This window comes from Zonotrichia leucophrys, chromosome 3, assembly GCF_028769735.1.
Source record: "Zonotrichia leucophrys gambelii isolate GWCS_2022_RI chromosome 3, RI_Zleu_2.0, whole genome shotgun sequence".
Classification (NCBI taxonomy): Eukaryota; Metazoa; Chordata; class Aves; order Passeriformes; family Passerellidae; genus Zonotrichia; species Zonotrichia leucophrys.
Genome location: NC_088172.1, coordinates 17,324,268 through 17,333,267, shown reverse-complemented (window position 1 = coordinate 17,333,267; position 9,000 = coordinate 17,324,268).

Sequence of the window (9,000 nt, the reverse complement as noted above, 5' to 3'; positions counted from 1 at the left end):
GGAAATACTTGAAGGAAGGGAAAATACCCTACCTGGCATGAAGATTTATGGATGTGTCCAGAGTAACACTTTGAATTGTTCCCCAGCTACATAAATATCTTCTTCTTTCTACCCTACAAATTAGATCCTTTAAATCCCCCATGTAAGTCCTTTCCCACTAAACATTTTAATCAGGCTAAATGGGGTTTTATCCTTGGGTTTTGTCACAGTAACTGCTCAGAGCAATAGTGGCCTCCTTTGCAAAGGTCATTGCAGGGCCTTCCAGCTAAATTAGCTGCTTTAGGTCTGACAGTCCCTCACTTAAACTCACTTTCCTACTGCTCAGCTTGAGTTTCAGAGCAAGCTGGGCCACCAAGAGTGAAAGGATGTTATCTACCAATCACACCAGAGATTAGAAACACCTTGCTCTGGAAAGAAAACTATGAGGATGCGTATGAATAGAAAAAAGTATTCAGAAAACCTTGATGTGTCATCCTAATCATCTTCCTATTCATGAATGTACTTGAAGCCTCTTACAAGGTTATGATAAGGAGCTGTTCACCAGTGTTACAAGAAGACAAAACGTTCTGTTTTTTTCCAAGCAGCAAGTTACAACATGAAAGTGAACGTGGTGTGCAGAACACTTTTCACCTCCACGTTCCCATCCAGAACTGTATTTTCCCTTGATAAATGATGAACCACGTCCTACAGCTGTGCTACATATTTCAGACTAACAAGGGCAGAAGTAAGGTCACAGCAATTCTAGAGTGCTGTCTATTGAGACAAAGGGGCTCAGGCTTGTGTCATGTGCTCTGTGTTTCATGCAGCATAGATTTAGATTATTTCCCTAATCCCTTGTTTTCCTTAGGACCTGGCAACAGTTTATGTACACTGAAGTTAGAGACATGGCCAGCTTATGCATTTTTCCCTTCCTCAACCAAACATTATCTTGTTCCTTTAAACCCAGCTTAACCTTACTTTGCTTCCTGTTTCTTCAGGGCACATACACCAACAAGAGAAGTGAAAGCAGCTATTTCTGTTTTTCCACTGCTCTGAGCAGTTCCTGAATGCTTGAAAGAGACAGCTCCAAGAAGATGAGTGACTCTATAGTTCCAGTTCAAAACAAAAGGGATCCTTGAATTAAACCTGTGGTGCAAAATTTCTCATCCTCATCTAGTAACAGGAGTTTGATCTGCTGCCAGCAATGTATGGCAAGAGATGAACAGTAAACTTGGGAATCATGTCCCTCATCATCTGCTGTCTAAAAAATTCAGATGGTCATCTAGCCCTCCTCAGCACACAATGCAGACAGACAGACAAAGAGTGTACATCACATTCCTTTTATTCCTACTTTGGGCTGGTAGAGATTGCTCCTGGAAGGCGTCTCTTTGTCTCCATAGGGTGTGAGCTAGATCTTGAGCTATCAGGCTGGGGTTAGGTGAGAGGCACTGAAATCATCTTAACAGCTATGTTTATCTGGGTCTTTTGTCCATCGGGGCATTTATATCTAGGATCTCCTGATGCTGTCAATTCCAAGGCATTCAGAGGACTGATTGTGGTGTCTCCAGTGATATCATGTCTCTGTTGCTTTCTGCCTGTTTTTGTTTTCAGGAGGTTACTTCCCTTCAACCATGAACATGACTCTAGAATTGCAACGAAGATGGAAGATGATGGAAGAAAAAAAGGGGAGGTTACCTCTCCCCCACTCTAAATGGCATCTGAAAAATGTCCAAAAGCTGCTCTTAAATGAGTAGCTCTATGAGCAATGTAACTGGTGACTCCTGATTTCCTATGGATTCCTGTTTACAGTTAAATTCTCTGGCGCTGAATAATGTACAAATGCCAATTAAAGCTTCTCTGGCACTTGGAGAGGTCATAATGATCCACTCCCACGTAAAGTGTCTGGTGTCACATCTGAGTTCTGCCTGGGCCTTTCCTCCAGTGAGGGTAAACACATTATATGTCTCTTCTAGAGAGACATCTATTTTCCTGACTGGAATTGAATGTGAGTTCAAAGACCTGAGTGGGATAACAGCAAAACAGAGCCAGTCTTCCAGCAAGCAGTAAGCCTCTTGAAAACTCGAAGAGAATCCATTTATACTATAAGGAAGTAAACTGAGAATGGAAATACTTTTCCCTCTGTACAACTTGCAATGAAAACTTCTCTTCACCTCTGCCTCTTTTCCTGTTACATCACACCTCTGAAGGCACAGACCTGGCATGTGGCAAAAAAAGAGTAGTTGATTTTGTTATTATTTAGATATAGAGCACCTGAATGCATGCTAGTAACTGCTAAGTTGGGTGGAAAAGCTTCCTGATGGAAAATTGTACCTCCCTTTGGGAAAAAAAAAAAAAGAAAGAAAAGAGGTGGTACTTGGAAAGATGAAGGGCAATTCAGTCCTTTGAATGCTCATATCATAAAACTGAATACGAAATAATTACCATAAATGAGGCAACTATCTCCTACACCCTCTGCAACCTGGATGACATCCTTCTGTGTCATCAAAATTAAAGTTACTTGCAGAAAACACATCACTTACTGCCTTATCTCAGTTACCCAAGCTCACACATACACAAGAGAAAAAGACCAAAGTCTTCTAAATTGGTTCTCTCTACAAAGAAATTTAACTCTGCAAGGATTTTAAGTCTATTTTTTCCTCCAAAACTACTGGCACTAGGAGAGGCGTGATTTTATCCCTAAACAGGGTGTTCCTTAGGCTCTTTGCCAATTTAATTGGCTTATTCATATCCTTCCCTTCCAGATTACCTCAGGGTGATTTACATGTTGGAGGCCTATAAACACTGATGAATCAGTACATGAAAACCAAAAACATTGTTCAGTGTCTGACGGGGTCCTCACTGGTTTTTGCCCCCAAATTATTTGTTCTCACTGGAACAACCTAATATGTCATCAACCTCTGACATTATTCTAATGCTATACAGAAAAAAGAGTTGCTAAAACACAATGACACTACTGTAGCTTTTTTTTTTTTACCAGTGTTTCCAGGTACTCTGTAGGAGCAAGCAACAGGTGAGGTTTTCAAATGGCAAGACACAGATGTTCCCAGACTGGCTTCTTTGGTTGACTGGCCATTTTGAAGACTGTCTCCTTCTCATTTTCCATCAATAAATCACTGTGACTGAGCTCTAAAGAAATGCAAATACAAAGACAATTTAGTTTCCTCTCTCTGAGAAACATAATTTTTGTTGTAGCACTTCAACATCTACGCTAATATGGTTTTGTTTAGAAAGAGCTGGTGGACTTCCAGTGAATTCAAAACAATTTCCTTCACATGTTAAATATGAACTACATCTCTAGGAAATATTTTGCAGGCCAAGTAAGGACAACTTTACCTCTACCAAATACAGAAATAAGCAAAGATTTGTATTCATGAAAAAAAAGAGGTGAAAGAGGTTCATTTTGCCTTTTTGTCGATTAAAGACTTAGACTTGCATGTATCTCCTTTTTGTGACATCAACACTTTTATAGAATCATAGAATGGTTTGGGTCGGAAGTCACCTTGAAGATAATCTAGTTTCAACTCCACTAGACCCCATCCAACCTGGCCTTGATAAAATGATTTTGATAAAATGCACTAGAAAGCTTTACAGAACATACTTTTCTACAACTTTGGTAATAATTTAATATATTTTGCCTCAGTATTCTCACAAAAAGCAGTCACTCCATCACCCTCTAGGGAATTACTACACCCCATATTCAAACACATTACTTTTCCTCCTTACATTATATGTCCCTGCAGTGCCTTTCCTGAGCAAGCTCTTTGCTTCTAGACCAGGGCTATTACTGGCTATACAGCCACTCAGGGAAATACAGTACCCTTCCAATAAGTTCCTATTTTGCTTTCCAAAAAAATCTCCATGCCTAACACCCATCTCCCTAAAATCATCAACCAGCACTTTTTAATCCATTTTGCAGTAAGATTTCCATAATGTCTTTAAAAGCCACAGATTGCTTCATAAGGCAGTCCTCACCATTCTGGTACTTGTTTTCACAAGGACTTTTGCATATCAGATGCTAATAAACTCAGTACTCCTAATAACAGAGTCCATACACTTAAATACCTGCTGGAGCATGAACACTTCTCAACCATTACACCTGAAATATTTCAAAGCCCAGTACTTTTAAAACAGTGCAAATGCATTAAAACTAGTTACTGTTTGCACTGGCAGTTGTGGTTACAGGTGTCATGCACTTATTAGCTCTGCTTAGATATTAAAGCTTGCACACAAATTCACTCATATTTGCATTCACTGACTGTGAATGTGAATTTATCTAAAAAAAATCTACAATGCATTTGTCATGCCCACATTGACTCTATACAACATGTTCATACAGAAGTTCCAAGCAACATCACAGAATTATTACAGTCCTTATATGTAAATGCAAGTGAGCCACTGCATGAAACTTTTAATATATCATACAGGAAAGCACATGTGTAATGAAATGGTGGGAAGAATAAGGGGTGAACTCCCTAGAATTAAAGCACATATATACATAATTTTTATAAACAGCTGGACTGTTTCATTCTTACTGAGTACTTGAAAAACACAAACCAGTAAATAGAATTCAGATCTCACAAGAAGTCCATTTCAGGACTGGATCATTTAGAGTAATAGAGAAGCATTACCTAATGCAAGGGAAACAAACGGAGCCCACACTCTAGACTCACTGCAGGAAAGTGGAGACCTGGCAGCCCTTTGAATTCCTCCTCTTTGATCCACAATGAAAAAGGATAATGAGGGTGTTCGTACTCGCCCTTGTCTAGTTTTCACTTTCTTCAAGAAAAGCAGCTATGCTGATTCAGGGCTCTAGCTGTGGCCCGGGAGAATTTTTGTCCTTATACTCCCCATACATTAAAACCACTTTTTAAAAGTTCTCAGGATTTTCTCTCCCTTTCCTTAATTCAATCAATTCTAGTAACAGACGCTTCTTTGTTGCTTGCCACCAAAGTATTTTAAGCACTTTGAATCCTGTCTCATTTTAGACTTCTTTCTAAAGGAGTCAGATCTGGCTTTTAGCTCTTTGTTTTTCTTTCAAAACCTTATTGAACGAGTTGTGCTCCTCTGCGTTCACTCCAAGGATACCACATTTTCTTTTGTCATGATAACTCTCACACTGGAATGCCTCAAACAATCAAATGCAAAAATAAAACTATCTTTTCTATTTATTATTTTTAATAGCATCCCTGTGGCTGTGAGTTTCAGATAACCACGCAAAAGGACATGCTGGGGGTCACAATGCAGAAAATGGGGCTAAACCCTTGCAAATTGTAGCTCAGGAAAGAAAAGCAGCGCCTTTTATTCAGGAATGTTCAGTTTATTACTCTCTATTTTACACCTTATGTTGCAACAGGAATTGACAGCTGCAGTAGGTCTGGCCTGCTCATCTACGGTGGGCTCTCTTTCCTATAACATGAAACGTGAGCTTGTGTTTCGTGAGCATGGGTACTGTAGAGAAAACCTGCTCCTGCTTCCACCCAAGCCAACAGGAAAACAAAACAGACTAGGAGTCAGAGCTTTCCTTTCTTTACTTTTATTTAAATGTCAGTGTTTTATGTGGTTGTTTATTAAATAATAATAATACAATAATGCCCAGAGGCTCCAATTAAGACTGGGAAGTCGCTGCAGCGGGACTGTGCAAAGGCGGAGGAAGGGGCGGCGGGCTGGGAGCTGGGCCGGCCCGGGAGCCGGGACTGCTCCCAGCGCCGCCCGCCCCCGGCAGCACCCGAGCCTTTTGTTTGCGGGGGAGTTTGATGCTACTTTGGGTTTGGGGTTTTATTCGTTTGGGGTTTTTTTAATGTCAATACACACAGCAACCAGGAAGACATACAAAGGGGTTTTCTTCAAAGTAGCTGAGGGAAAAAGAAGAGTGTATGTAGCTGAACATGCTAATTTTTATTAATTAAAACCAGAGTGCTGGAGCCAGTGCTGGAGCTGTGCACAGGCTTTATTAGCTAATATTAAAACAAAGGGATGATCGCCTTCCACAGAAATTTTGCCTTGGCAGAGCTCTGTTTGCTGCAGCGAAGCTACTCCTCACTTCACACCAGTGTGAGCACAGCATCAGGCCAGGAGCCCTCAAGAAGGAATCAAAAGCTGAAAACAAAAGGACAAACAGGAGGCACACGGGGAGGACAATCCAAAGGAGTGCGATAAGAACAAGCATGTTGCTCTTGGCAGAAAGCAACTGCCAAAAATTAGTTGTGTAGTCGGTCTCTTGCTCAGTTCTTTTTGTTTTGTTATGAAACAGGATTTGTTTTTATTATAGAGGAACAGGATATATTTCAGGAGAAGAATCTGAGCTGGATAGGTGTTATGGCAAAAGTACATTTTATGGGGAAATTTGAATGAAGGCAGTGTGGATTTGGCTCACAAGATGAGTGCAGTTGTTTCAGGCTTAAAGAAAAAAGGGAGGCACAAGTGAAAGTCCTCTGAGGAAAGCTGGAGGAGGGAATGAAGAAGGGAAGGAAGTTATTAGAGGAAAGCTGGACTGGACCAGAATGTGTGGGATTGACATAAACCCCAAATTAATGCATCAGCAGAGGAATGCCAGGCCCCCAAGGTGAAGCCTGAAACCGAAGGGATGAATAACCCAAGAACATCCGAGAAGGGGTGCAAAGGTGATGAGATGCTCCTGATTAGTAAGGAAAAAGGGTGAGGAGTGCAGTGAAAACTTTGTCTCCTGAACTGGTGAACAGAGAGACCCTGAACTGTGGGTGGAAAGCAGAAACTAAAGATTCCCTGGGAGAAAGTTCTAGAAAGCTGGTAATTTATGAGCATCTGCAGGCTAGAGGTGACCCAAGTCTGGGCAAGAATTTGGAAACAAGGTCTGAGGTGGGGAAACAGGTCATTGGAAATACTTCACAGAAGAGCAGCCATGACCTAAAACTAGCTCTTATATGAGAGGAAAAAGGAGCACATCAACTTGAAGGATGACAGAATTAGTGGTGGTGGAGAAAGGACAAGGAGTGGGTTTGCCAGCAGAAGATGGGTGCTATCTTTTGTTTTATGAATAGAAAAGATATGCTAAATGAGAATTACTGTACAGGATTGGCAGAGGGGAACAGAGGGGTGATTGATCAGAGCAGGAGAAGTAGGTTAAACCATAGGTGTGTATAGATGGTAGAGCACACATACATGGCACCTTGCTTGGGAGACCAAGGAGCATCCTGAAGGTCAGCTGCAGCAGGCAGGAAGAAGTTTTTCAGAATAAATGTAGCCAGGTACTATCTGAAAAGAACAGAAGGATGGATAAGACAGGCAAGATAGTGACAGAAGTTGAACACTTTGTAAACAATCTGGAATAATAGGAGTTTTAACTCAAGTCCCCAGTTCTTCATTGCTCGATGCAGAAAGTTGAGCTTAATACAAGCAAAATTTCCAAGGAGGCAACAGGGGAAAGTATCTGCCCATTTCTTATGTGTTGCAAGTGAACAGAATGAACATGTCTCACACCTCCTCCTAGTTCTGAGGAAGTCAATAGGAGATAGTGACAACTCAGCTATCTATTAACTATGTCCCATGCTGGCTTGTTCACTAACATATTGGCACAGAAGGAAAACTGACCTTTACCATATCTCAGCTTGACACAGCTGTGTAAGCTCACAGAGGATCCAGGCTCCAGTCCATTGAAAAAGTGGAGAGATGTTCACGGCTCAGCATATTTGACTTCAATGCCTCTTAATTTACATGTTCAGTACTACTCACATTATTAATACTTGGCCTGTAATTTTTTTTACCGTTCCAGCTCTATATTTTCAGTTGACTCAATTCTACATTCCAATTAATACGCAATACCATGCTGCTCCTTTACCCTTAGAATCAATTATGAAAAGTTCTTTACAAAGATGTAAGAGAACATTTTTGAAAAAAAAATCTTTTCATAAGAAGTACAGTTTTCCTTTCTGCTAAAGCACTGAACCAGTTTTTTTTTAAGATCAATAGCAAAGCAGAATTTGGTGCAGTGTTTGTCCAAAATCCAGGCAGGGAAAATTATATGTGAAGTTTAAAAATGTGAACTCTTAACAATCGTAAAAGGGAGGTAGAAAACAGATAGGCACAATGTAAAACGTTTGTGTATAAAAATATTTGAAATTGGGGTGTAAGGGTATTCAGGACATGGTGATGTAAGGCAATCTTTCTTTACGTTGCAGCAGCATTTCCAGTATCTTATGACACTGCCCTCCTTTTTTAGTGATCCTACACAACAGATAGAAAAGATTACCTGATCCATGTTTTGCTAGTTGATGCTTTCCTGAAATCATTGAGGTAATTGCAGTAGTCAGAGCTGCAAAACTTTACTCAGTGTTTCCTAATTATATCCAGGTCTGTTAGCACAATTCATGCATATACACCAGTGAGTTTAGTAATTTTCTTTTTATAGCTTCAATATATTATTCTGAATATAGGTGAGCTGACTCAAATGGGTTATTCCTGCTTCATATCCTTTCAAACTGTCAAATTTTAACTCCAGCCAGCAACTAAGCGCCACACAGCCACTCCCCTGGTGGGATGGGGGAGAGAATTGAAAAGGTAAAAGTGAGAAAACTCATAAGAGTTTTCTGAGATAAAGACACTTCAATAGGGAAAGCAAAAGCTGTGCATGCACACAATGAAAAGCAAGAAGTCATTCATGGCTTTCCGTGGGCAGGCAGGTGTTCAGACATCCCCAGAAAAGCAGAGCCCCATCACACCCAACAGTGACTCGGGAAGGCAAACAGCACAGCTATGAATTTCCACCCCCCACTTCTTCCCCAGCTTGATGTGCTGAGCATGATGCCATGTGATGTGGAATCTCCCTTCCAGCTGTCCTGGCTGTGTCCTCCCCCAGTTCCCTAAGCACCCCCAGCCTCCTCATTGGTGGGATAAGAAGCAGGAAAGACCTTGATGCCATGTGAGCACTGCCCAGCAAAAATGAAAATATCCCTGTACTATCAACACTGTTTTGGTCACAAATCTGAAACTTATCCCACATCAGCTACTGAAAGGAAAAATCAACTC